This window comes from Chionomys nivalis, chromosome 3 (genome assembly GCF_950005125.1).
Source record: "Chionomys nivalis chromosome 3, mChiNiv1.1, whole genome shotgun sequence".
In the NCBI taxonomy this organism is placed as follows: Eukaryota; Metazoa; Chordata; class Mammalia; order Rodentia; family Cricetidae; genus Chionomys; species Chionomys nivalis.
Window position 1 is genome coordinate 118,106,315 of NC_080088.1, and position 12,666 is coordinate 118,118,980.

Consider the following 12,666-nt stretch of genomic DNA (forward strand, 5'->3'; position numbering starts at 1 on the left):
GCCCTGCCCTGTGATATGATCTCGGGAATGACAGCTGTGACCGACGCCCAACAGGGATGCGTGGGTTAACTGCCATGCCCAGTGACAACTAATCTTTTAAGACTCCATTGCTAAAGTTCATTCATAGCAAATGTGGCCAAGTCCTGCCAGATGTCCTGAACCTAAGAGGGGCCAATGGCTGGCGAAGGTCGCCAAGGGTGCCACAACCTGTGAGAAGTCACCAAGCCTGCCTTCTTCCCCTCCCTCTCCTTCCTTCTTCCCTCTATCCTTTCTTCTCTACCTGTCTCATCTTCTCCCCCCTTCCCTCTCCCTCTTCCCATTTCTCCAACTTTCCTTAAATGAATTTGGGCTGACTCACCCCTTGCCCACTTAGCTGCTTCTCCTGCGTGGATGAGATCTAGGCACAAGGGAAGTGATACCGTCTCAGGCCATCTTGGAGACTGGTGCCCAGTAGCGATCCACAATACCAGGTTGGGTCTGGTGCATAAAAGGCCAGCGTCCATCACCGGAATGACAGACATGTTGTCATGGGTTTTAATTGTGGAAAATGGTGGGGGCGTGGTGGCAATTAGGAGCAACCACCATCAGCTTCCAGGGGGACCTTGCCTGTGTTCCAGAGGACATGACTGCATGGAATCCCCATCATAGGAAATACTTACAGACGTCATACATACATAACATACATACATACATACCCCCCCCGTGTGTGTGTCTTTGACAGACGAGGAAACTGAGACTTAGAATATCTGTGTCCCTAGTCACATATCACCCAGCTTGTGAGAACCCGGGTGAGTGCTTTGAGACCAACTGTAGATTAAGCATTCAATACTGACGGGTTCCCAACCCAGCTAAGGCAATCTTGTGGGCTTGATCTTGAGCCTGCCCTGGATTTGAAGGTCACCCTGCCTTCCATCATCTCTCTGGGTTGTTTGCGGCCCCCCCAACCCCGAGTCGATGTCCAATCCAAATGAATCACAGCCAGACACTCAGCCAGCTGCCTCTCTAGCCCGGGTAATGCCGTCTCCTCGATGAGGGGTGGAACATTCTCTCCCAAATGGCAGGATGGGGTGGTCTTCCCTGACTCTCGCCCTACAATGGGAACAGACACTTCTGAGCCATTATCACTGGGGATCAGTGTGGGTCTCAGTTTTAGTGCCTGCAAAATGGTAACACACACAGAGGCGATGTTTGAAAGCAGCAATGGATGGATTAGGCACAAGGAAAATTCTATCAAGGAAAATTGCTGCCGCATTCAAGCAATGTTTCATTAACAACAACCCCTTCAGAGCAGCAATCCCATAGCAACGATTACAGTACAAGAAGTTGTCCCAGGTCCACATTCTGTGGTTTTTATACCTCAAGTCCCTGCCACGCACTGTAATACCTACGCCCCTTCGTATGTCTAGAAGGCCCTGAGCCGGTGGCGTATCTCCACCCTCAGACCCCAAACACCTTCGCTGTCATTTTGCATTGAAGGCTGGTGGGTTTGGGGATTGGTCCTGCTCGGTTCTCTTCTCTGCATGGCTACTTGCCACTTAGGGGACCCTGAGCATCACAGTTCCGCGAAATCACATAAAGCAGACCTCCAACAGTGAAGGCCCATGGAAGAGGGTCAGGTGAGAGACGAAGCTTCCTGGATGGTGGGTGACCCACAGTGGCCACTTCATCAAGCAAATGGGAGGGGTGAAATGGGGGAGGGGGACTAGAGACAAGAGAGCTAGCAGAATCGCTTTGCTGTTCATTTATTATTTTCCTTTTTAGAGATAAGACTTGAGCACAGATTCCAGGTTAGCCTTGACTTCTCTATAGCCTGCAAGTCTCAGTGTCCTGCTGCCCAAGCTTCCCATGAGCTGGGATCATAGGTGTTGTGCAGTTATGTCTAGAGTCATTCATGTGTGTGTATGTGGGTATACTGTGTATGTGTGTGCACGTGGAAGCCAGAGCGCCTCAGGTGTTGTTCCTTGGGTACCATCTATCTTGCTTTTGAGCTGTGATTTCTCATCTGCCTGGAGCTCGCTGCAGGCTTAGCTAGCTGGCCAGGGATCCATTCATACATCTTCAGCTCTCAAATACTAGGATTCCACGCAACGCCACACCCATCTTTTTTTTCCCACAAGAGTTCTGAGGCTCAAACTTCGGGCCCCAAACTTGACTGGGAAGCACTTTACCCCAACCCATCTCTTCAGCCCCTAGTTAAATCAGGTTGTGGCTCAGTGTGGCAAACCATGAAACACATGGGTTCTGTAGCCCAGTTGTCTGACCTCAGATCCTGTCTCCAAGGAGCTCAAGATGTAGCTCCATGGTAGAAAGCCTACCTAGGACATGCACAGTGCTGGCCTTGATTCCCGGAAAGAGGAGGGGGCAGTGTTTAAATATAAACATTAATCCTGGAAAGAACTGAGCAGGGGGCTTGTGCCTGTTTAATCCCATCACTTGAGAGGCAGAGGCAGGGGGACTCTCTGAGTTGGAGGCCAGCCTGCTCTACACAGGACAGACAAGGCTATACAAAGAAACTGTCTCAGAAAACCAAAATGCAAAGAATCCTGGCCAGCAGGAAGGCCCAGTCCCTGAAATGCACCTTGCCAAGCCTGGTGACCTGAGTTCAATGCCCAGAATGCAGAGAATGGGAGGAGAGGACTCCCAAGTTGTCATCAGCCTCCCCACAAATGCTGTACCCACATACATACACAAATATGTAAATACAATACAAACTATCTTTAAAGTCAAATAAATAACCCTGGATCCGGGCTGTGTGATGGCGAGCAAGATGCCAACCTCCTCTGAGCTTCAGTTTCATCTTCCACAGAATAGGAATCAGACAGCCTGGGTGGTGGTGCACGCCTTTAATCCCAGCACTCGGGAGGCGGAGGCAGGAGGATCTCTGTGAGTTCAAGGCCAGCCTAGTCTACAAGAGCTAGTTCCAGGACAGGCTCCAAAGCTACAGAGAAATCCTGTCTCGAAAAAAAAAAACAAAAAAACAAAAAACAAAGAGAGAGAGAGACAGAGAGAGAGAGACAACAGAGAGAGAGAGAGAGACAGAGACAGAGAGAGACAGAGAGAGAGAGAATGGGAATCAGCCACAGGCTGGACTCCCTAGGTCGCTTTCTTGTGTCTCAGACCCGTAAAAAATGTAAAACATGGATCAGGCCTCGATGTCATTAAACACCTGACAGCACCCCATTGCAAATCGAGTTTGAAATGGGTCAGCTGACATCCTATGAAGTGTCCCAGAAGGCACGTCCTGAAGCCAGCAGTTGCTATGCCCTACAAAGCCCTATTGTTTCCACCCTAGCCAGGAACACGTGTTCCTCACCTCCGAACACTGTGCTGGGGGGTCCCACCCTCCATCTTTGAGACTCTGGGTAGCCCAGAAGGCTGCCTGGAAATCCGATCCACCGCCCCCCTCCCCTCCCCGTGCGCCCCCAAGATCCTTCGCAATCCCTCCATCCCAGCTACAGCGGTGCTGAGACTTGGGCTCGACTATAAATCATTTTTAATGACAGTGTGAGAAGAACGAAGTCGCAAAGCAAATCTTACATGACGCTCTCCTCACCGGCGGCATCGAATATCCTAAATCAAATGGTTTATGGCGCTGCATCAGGGGGCGGTGGGCTCTGGGCGAAATGAAGGAGCGCTATTATTGTCTGTCTCTGTGTGCCGGGGTCGCTTTCTTCAGGGAATTCTTAGCCGTTATGGTTGTGGGGCTCGCACCAGGCGGGGGAAGCAGGATGGTTGGAGGGTCCACCAGAATTCTAGGGGGACTTTTTATACAATAAGACAGCTTGTGTATGGGAACCAAAGCTAGAAACATGAGAAACTTCTGTGAATATAAACCAGGCCTGATCTGGGGTTCCTCGTCACTCACCTGAGGGGCCCCCTTTCCCATTCACAGAAAGCTATACAGTGAAAATCAAACTAAAACCACGGCAAATAAAAATAGGACTTCCTCTCCTCCCTCAAGCCCCAGTCAGAACTGGAAACGATCGAGGCTGAGCTGAACTTCAGTGCTCAGATGTGTTCCATCTGACAAACGTGCTCCGAGCATCTCTAGGCTTTGCCCCCCAGGATAAGCCCATGACACCTCCCAGGCGTGGTAATAGGGGGTCAGCAATTTTCTCCCCACAGTCAGTGGCTAAAAGAGTCTCCAAGTCCACGTCCTCTGTGGAACTTGAACTCTGGAGTTTTTGTTTAGGGAGTATAAGGACCTTTCTCTTCTTGTCATGGTGAAGAGTCAGGGGGAGTGGTGTGAAGCCTATGTGTGACTGGCATGTGAGTGTATACAGAAGATGCTTTCGAGCCCCTGAATGCCAGGTAACCTCTTCCTTAACCTCTACCTTTATTGCTATCTCCTCCTCCTCCTCCTCCTCCTCCTCCTCCTCCTCCTCCTCCTCCTCCTCCTCCTCCTCTTCCTTCTCATATTCCTCCTTCTCCTCCTTTTTCTTTTTCTTCTCCTCTGTCATCATTGTGTGTATGCGCACATGCGCCCATGGAGGCCAGAAGTGAGTGTCTGGTGTCTTCCTCAGTCACTCTGCACTGTATTTTTGAGACAGAGTCTCTCACCGGAACGTATTCGCCTAGGTTGGCTGGATGAATGGCAAGCTTTAGACATCTATCCGCTTCTGCCTCCCCAGCGCTGGCATTATAGACACAGCTGTCACACCTGGCTTTTCACACAGGTTCTGGGGGGCTAAACTCAGCTCCCCGTACTTGCATAGCTACGCTTCACCCACTGGGCCATCTTTACAAGTGTGAGAAGCGGAAAGGAAATTCCCTGCGGTTCCCAATCCACATCTCCCCTCATCCACTTCCATCCATGCCCTTAAACCTAAGAGACCTTCCTCCTGTGTCCCCTATGCTTCCATTGCTTCCTGTGACTTTAACCCTGAATCTTAGCTGATAATCCCTGAACTTCCTAGGTGTCCTGGTGGTTCTTCCTAATACAGAAGATGGTCTTCAGGGGTGAGTTTTGAACCCGAGCCAGACTAAGGAGACACCTGAGCACACAGCTCCAGGGCTGTGACAGTCCCACAGACCAGAGATCAAAAGCCCTCTTGTCCTTCTCACTCTAGCAAATTCGCTCCCCTCATCTGGGCCTTACCTCTGCTTCTTTCTTCCACTTCCTTTCCCAGCTACAGAATGAGTCCATTGAACCCTGGGTTATTTGGGGTGTGGTAAGATGACTCTGGAAAAAAAAAAAAATTGACCCAAGTGTCGTAACCCCTACATGCTGTGCTGTGACAGACATCACTAATCAACTACCTCTTCTCACTGAGCCTGAACATGTCTCAGATTCTGTCTCCACACAAAACCATGTGTGCCGTATAGCAGATATTTAGAGTTGGCAAGTGAAATAAATTTTCTCCTTCCTTCATTCTCTCCCGCTCTAGCGCACACAGTGGAACCTGGTAACAATTAAGCTCTCCCTACATTGTTTAAATGTGTGTGACCCAAGTGACAAGAACATGTGACTGTTGGATGCTCAGCCATGTATGCTACATGTGTGTCGATGGCTCCAAAGCTTAGGGACGCCATGGAAGAGAGGGTAGAAAGACAGCAGGAAGTGGAGGATGGGGTGCAGTGCTGTGGATCATTGTCTTTGGAGCACGACTTTGCAGGACACTCTTTGACCCTAGCAGCAGTGACCCTCTGCAGAAGACCTGTCTATGATTGGGCTCATAAACCTTCTACCATGGAGGGGAAAGGGGCTGACAACCCGCCCCTTCTCCAAGGATCTGTAGGCAGTTAAGGATTGCTAAGGGCAGGAGAGCCATAGCCACCAGCAAGGTGCCCATGAATCTGTAAATAACCCCTTAGCCATGCTCTTGTAAGCAACCCCAATGAAGCTCATGTGGGTCAGGAAAAATGTAAAAGCAGAAGGAAGATTACTTGGGAAGAAGACATGAATGGCAGGAGAGGGACAAGAGGGGTTGGCGGGGATTATGAACATGATCAAAATATATTGCATGCCCATTAAAACGATGTATAATTACCGTATGCTAATAGAAATATTTTCAAAAGATGTGTTTGCCTATCTGGATTTGTTCCTATGTATAAGCAGTTAATATTCATGAGAATGGAGAAACATGTACATGCGTGCATGGACCCACATACATACATCCCCACCCTCCACATGTGCGCACGCGCATGCACACACACACACACACACACAGCCTGTCAGATCTCTGGCATCAAGTCTTGGAAGGCTGTCCCCGCACTGTGAGCCTGGCGAGACATGTGGGCCATGACAGTGATAGCAATATCCAGAGGCAGTGGAGGGAAGCCTAACCCATGTAGAAAGCGGACAGGGCAGGCAGCTCTGTGTCTCCTGCCAGCTCCTACTAACTCAGCCCAGCAAGAGAGGTGGCAGACTCCTTGTCCCCTCGAGTCACGTCATCCTCATCTCTAATGATGCCAATGTTTTGACAGAGCTGAGCAACACAGCCGGTAGGTGTGAAGTTGGAATTAATTTTTCTCTGAAGGTCAAGTGCATTAATGAGCTCTTGGCTGGCGCGGGTTGATGTTCCTTTTTGTTCTTTTTGTAAGAAGAAGGAATGGGGGAGGAGATAAAGTGTCATTTCCTGGAGCTTTGTTTTTCTTCTTTCAGAAGATGAGGCCACTTTTCATAGGCACAGTAGACCCAGTGAGCAGACATCTGGACTCAGGTCCCACCTGCCCTGAGGAGCTCAAATCCCACTATATTTGGAAAGTCTCAGAACTGGTCTGACTTAGTGTTCAAAAATAAAGCATCTAAATACATGAAAACTTAGAAAACAGAATGGGTTTATTGTATGGGCCAATCTGCAACTATGTAGGAACTCTACTGGAGCTACCTTCTGCTGATCACGAGTGATTAGTAATGTCTTCCTGATCGATTAGTCTGTCTGCCCTGGGCGTAGCCTCAGGCGTTTATAGCATTTGGAAATGACATCATGATATGTTAGCTGACATAGAAAAATCATGACATCATTACATATTAGCTGACAAGTGGAATCATGACTTCATGACATGTGAGCCAACAAAGTGGATTTATAACATCATGTATGTTAGCTGACATGGTGGAATTGTGGCATCATGACGTGTTATTTTGCCATGGTGGGTTCATGACATCATGACATGTTAGCTAATATGAGATTTGTTACATCATGGTATGTTAGCTGACATGGTGAAATCATGACAACATGACATGTTATCTTGACATGGTAGACTTATGGTATTCTACATATTAGCTGACATACAGATTTACCTGCATGTTACCTGACATCATGACCTATGTCCAGGACCAGACTTCACCTTCACCTCACTTGCTATTTGCACTGGTCATTTGGACTGGCAGACTTTATGCAGGGCTTCGAGTTCATGATTCAGTTCTCCACATCCAGCTAAACACATAGCCAAGCTCTGCCCTGTGCTATTCCAGTGACACCTTGTAGGTCAGCAATGACCTCAACAGGCAGCATGTATGGACTTTGGGGCAAAGATAGAACTCAAACAAACATACAGTGTTTGGTTGTTGGGCTGTTGGGCATGATCCAGTTGAGTCCAGACCCTCAGAGGTTGTAGGTGTGAAGGGTTTGTGCACATGAAAACTGGAGTTGAAGGGTGGTGTGTGTGGGCTTTAAATACATTTCTTGGCTTTTACATCATCCACAAAAGATCTGCCAAGAGAAGCCTGTGCATCAAGACGCCAACACGGAAACAGCTTCCTTCCCTAAGAAGGACTCTTAAAGACCAGTGACCCAATAAGTAGATTATATTTTAAAAGGACATTGTAAAATCCCCCTATGAAAATAAAGAGAGGAGGTTGTCACCTCCCGCCATCTGACTTTTATTACTATTGTCATAGAGTTGTGTGGTTGGAGAAGGCAGGATTAACAAAATAAATTCTGCAAAGAGAATGAAGTCTTCTCTCTAAGCTTGGGGGATTTAACAGAGATAAAATTCCACTCTCCTGTCTCAGTGACCTCCAGCAATTGCTCTGCAAGTGGGACATCTTCTCATGGCCGTCCTCCGCATTCCATTCATCTGTTGCCATCGCCCAAACAGAAGGATGCGGATGGGGCTGACGCAGACTTGTGATCAGAAACAGCTGGGTGCTTCTCAGACCCTACACCTAAAAAGGAGGAAGACACAAGGGAGCCTGTTGGCTTCTTCCAGCTTAACAGGTTCCCAGGAAGATGCCTGCCCGGGAACTGAGCTTCCTCTGTGTGCCAACTAAACCTGAGATGGGCATTCCTGCAAATTGCTTATCCAAGATGGCTCCCCCCCACCTTCTCAGATATGGTTGATCGTGACAGCTGGAGTCACTTAGGCTGAATCAGCATCATAGTGCAATGGTCTGACTCTGAAGTGTTTCCCAGAGACTTCTGTGTGAAATTCTCCCTCCCCTGCTGGGGCAGGGGGCATTGGAGGGAGGTTTGGAGAACTTTATTTAGGAGGTTGGAGCTACCTGGAGAAAGTAGGTTCCTGAAGATAGGTCCATAGGGGTATCTTCACACTCTCTACTTCTTGTATCTCGCTCTCAGTTTCCTGCCAGGAGCAGAGTTCCACTGCTTCACACTCCTGTCACCACAGCGCCCTTCCTATGTCCAAGGAACCGAACAACCACACGCCGAACCCTCTGAAACTGTGGCCAGGCCCAATCCTTTCTCCTTTAGCTTGCTTCTGACGAGCCTTTTGTCCCAGAGATGAGAGAGGTCATTACTGTACCCCAGGGTTCATTTCCTCATTTGTTCAAATTTAGTGAGTTGCTGCCCTGTGCCAGCACTGGGGACATGGCAATGAACAAGGCAATGTCCCTGCCTCATGGAGCGAACAGTCTCGGGCTTTGCCTTCTCTTCTCATTTGACTGTTTAAGAAGCTCTTTCTGCTCCGGAGTTCAACTCTGTATCAACTATCTCTGTTCACCCCAAGTCATTTTGTCACACCCCCTTGTAGAAACCTTTAGCGTTCTTCTTAACCTTCCCTAGTGTCTCTTGTGCACGTGACATTCTTGCTGCTGCTCTGCACAGTGTATAATCATGTGCACTGCAAGGCTCTTTTTGAACCCTAAAAGGGAAAGCTGGTGAGTCAGCTTTCGAAATGAATAGTTAGCGCACAGCCAGGATTCAGATACATCAACCTCTACTCGTGCTTTATTGAGCACGTTTTTAAGAAAGATTTTTCTTCCTTGATTAAGGGTTGTGTGTGCGCCACTGTATGGTATGTGTGCCACTGTATGGTACGCACATGTGAGGACAGCTGCCTGTGAACGTTCTAAGATGCTGTGAGAGTCTCCCCGGAGCTGGAGTGACACCTGAGAAGGTGTGCTGGGCATTGAACTTAGGTCCTCTGCAAGCGCAGTATGCACTCTTAACCCCTGAGTCGTCTCTCTAACCTCTCATTAGAATATCGACTGAGCAGGGTAACAGATGCCATTGCTTTTTGTTTGGTTGGTTGGTTTGTTGGTTATGGTTTTTGGAGACAGGGTTTCTCTGTATAACTGTCCTGGCTGTCCTGGAACTCACTGTGTAGAGCAGGCTGGCCTCGAACTCACAGAGATCTGCCTGTCTCTGCCTCTCGAGGGCTGGGATTAAAGGCCTGCACCACCACCACCCGGATGAAAGACACCATTGTTATCTCCAGTGTCTGGGTCTCTTGCCTTTGCTGAGAAGAGACACTTCCCAACTCTTAGCATTTAAGCAAAGGAGAAAAGTAGACTGTGACCAACGAAGTACTGACAAAAATGTGTGTCACTAGCAGCCTAGAGCAGTGACTTCCTCTTCCACACACTCTGCTGTCTCCTTTGCTGCTGTACTAGCAGTTTTCTCCAAGCTTAAAACTTTCCATTCTGGAGGGAAACTTCTTAAGACCTAAGCTGTGAAGAGTAAGGGAAGCAACAGGATGCCTTAGGACGGGATGTTGACAAGGAGGTTGAAACAACAGGATGTTCTTCTAGGGAAAGCGAAACACCCCATCCTTCAGGAATGTTCCTGAATACAGAAAGGAAGCTCGAAATAGCTCCAGGAAGTCCCTGAAACTGACCAGATGCACTAGACTCCTCCATTCCCAAGAGTATGTAAGCAGTAAAACTTGTGAGAGTCACTCTTGGACGAGCCAAATAGCAGAGAGGCTGCTCGGAAAAGCCCCGGTGCCCTAGAAGAAGCAGAGACCAATGGCTCTGCCTGCAAGAGGCTCAAGGCCACTGAAGCACCTGACAGGTTGATCTACCCAAGAGCAGTAAAGTGTATTCCAGGTTGCTGGGGTGGGCATTGGTGAGGCACCTGCCTTCAAATTTTTCCCCTCCTGCAAATAACCTCTCACCCATATTCCTGTAAGTAACCCCAATAAAACTCATTGGTTCATCAAGTTGGACATTGTGCCAATCATAATTTTGGTCAGCTGTGGGCTCCTTTTCTAGGGTAAGTAGGGTGTGTGTGTGTGTGTTCTCCCCAGGAAAAGTGTGTTACACAACAGCTGCACAAACCACTGGCTTCCAGCATGCCAATCCATTGTATGCAGCTCCGGATCTGAGTTCCCCTTTTCCAGATGGGTCAGGTTGACAACCAAGATTGCTGTCCCAATGACCAATGTGGATTCTCTTCTCAGCACTCATCCATAAACAAAGAGAAGGGAGATTCTTTTCTTCAAGTACAAGAAGCCAGGAAAGGCAAAAGATTCCCCATCTAAAGCTCTCATTTGGGACTGTCTTTTTGTTTTCCTGAGAAACTTTCCAAAAATTTGGTTTGCAAATTTCATGCTTGCATATGTTGCTTTGATCAGATCCACCCACACTCTCTCCTCTCAAATCCCCCCATTTCCCCCTCCACTTTTCCCTCCCATCTTCATGTGCTTTTATTTTAAGCCCACCAGTCCTCATAGTGTGACCTGGATGTGCATGGGCAACCTATAGGGTCCTTATCCCTGAAGGAAATTGCCACTCTCCCTCCCCTCGAACCTTCCAGTTGCCAACAGTTCATCAAACTCATGGTGGGATTTTCTGGCTCCCTTCCCTCAGCCCTACTGGGATTTGGGTGGCCTTGATCGTGAGCAGAGTTTGTGGATGCTGTCTGTGAGTCACGTGGGCTAAGGAAATCCTGTTCTCTTCAGCCCTCTAATACCACTGGCTCTTATAATCTTTTTATGAGTGTCTTACTTACTTGTCTATGGCTGTGGTAAGACACTGTGTCCAAGAGGAGAAAGATTATGGACTGCTTACAATTGCAGGGCTGGCAGCAAGCAGGTGGGCGTGGCTCTTGAGTTCTAGCTAAGAGTTTCAGTTTGAGACACAGTCACAAGTCAATGGGAGCTAACTGAGAATGGTGTGAGGTTTTGAAACCTCAGACCCCACCCCCAATGACATACCTCCTCCGTCAAGGCCACACCTTCTAATCCTTTCCAAACAACTTGGGACCAAGCACTCAGATAGATGAGCCTATGAAGGCCATTCCCATTCATTCCACATTCCACATCCTGGCCCTCATAGGATTATGGGCATATCATAATGCAAAATACATTTATTCCAACTTCAAAAGTTCCCACAGTCCTTCGCAGTCTCTGCACGGTTTAAAGGTCCGAAGTGTCTTTTGAGACACAAGGCAGTCTCTTAATTGTAACTCCTTGTAAAATCAAAACAAAACCAAAACAAATTATATACTTTCAACACACAATGGCAGAGAATATACATTACTATTTCAAAATTGGAGAGATGGAGGTATAGTGAGGAAAGGTTGGATCAAAGCAAGGCTGACCCCCGGCAGGGCAAACTCTGAATCCCGTAGCTTCATGTCTGATGTCAGAAGGCTTACATGTGACTCTCGCCACATGTTGACTGTCTGCAGTGCATCGGTTCTATCTGAGCTATGGCTTGGAGCTTGGCATTCACATGTCTATGCTGGGTTCTTGATGGGACCATGAGGCATGAGTGGGGACCACAAACATCCCCCCAGTGTCTGAAAACATCACTCAGAATTGGGTAAGAGTACAGACCAAGGGGCCAGGACCTTAAACAGAAAAATAATACCTGCTTATATAAAACAAAGAAAGGGATGCGCACAAATCATTGCAAAGGGTTATTTGACCCTCTTAGAAAACTTAATTGCTGGTAATGGGCAGCCTGTTGGCTGGTATTTTATTAGGACTAATAGATTTTTACAGGACATTTCTCACTCCACTTTTCAAGAGCCTCGGGAATTCATTAAATATTTAAAAGTACTGCTCAGAGTTCTTCAGTTAAAGATGCCCCCTCTGATGAGGTTTCCTGCAAGTTAGAGACCCGGAGAGAGGAGGCCAGCACCGGATAGATGCTCGCTGTCAACCTGGGCAAAGGCAATCAAGAATGTTGACTGAGTGCTTACTGCGTGCTGAGCGCCCTGCTCAGTGCTTTGTGCCTGCGAGTTAAAAATAAAGGGGCTTGAGAGATGGCTCAGCAGGTAAAGGCAGCCAGGAAGGATGACCCGAATTCAATCCCTCAGGACCCGCGTGACAGAAAGAGAGAGCTGACTCCCATAAGTTGTTCTCTGACCTCTGCATGAACACTCAGGGGCATGCACAAAATTAATTAGTTAATGTTAGCACAAAGCCAGGGATTCCAGATTCCCTGGTACTTGCCATCTCAGGTGGTAACCAAAGCTTCAGTCTCAAAGGTAGCAGGAATGGTGGAGGGATGCTGGGCTTGTGGAGTCGGCTAGA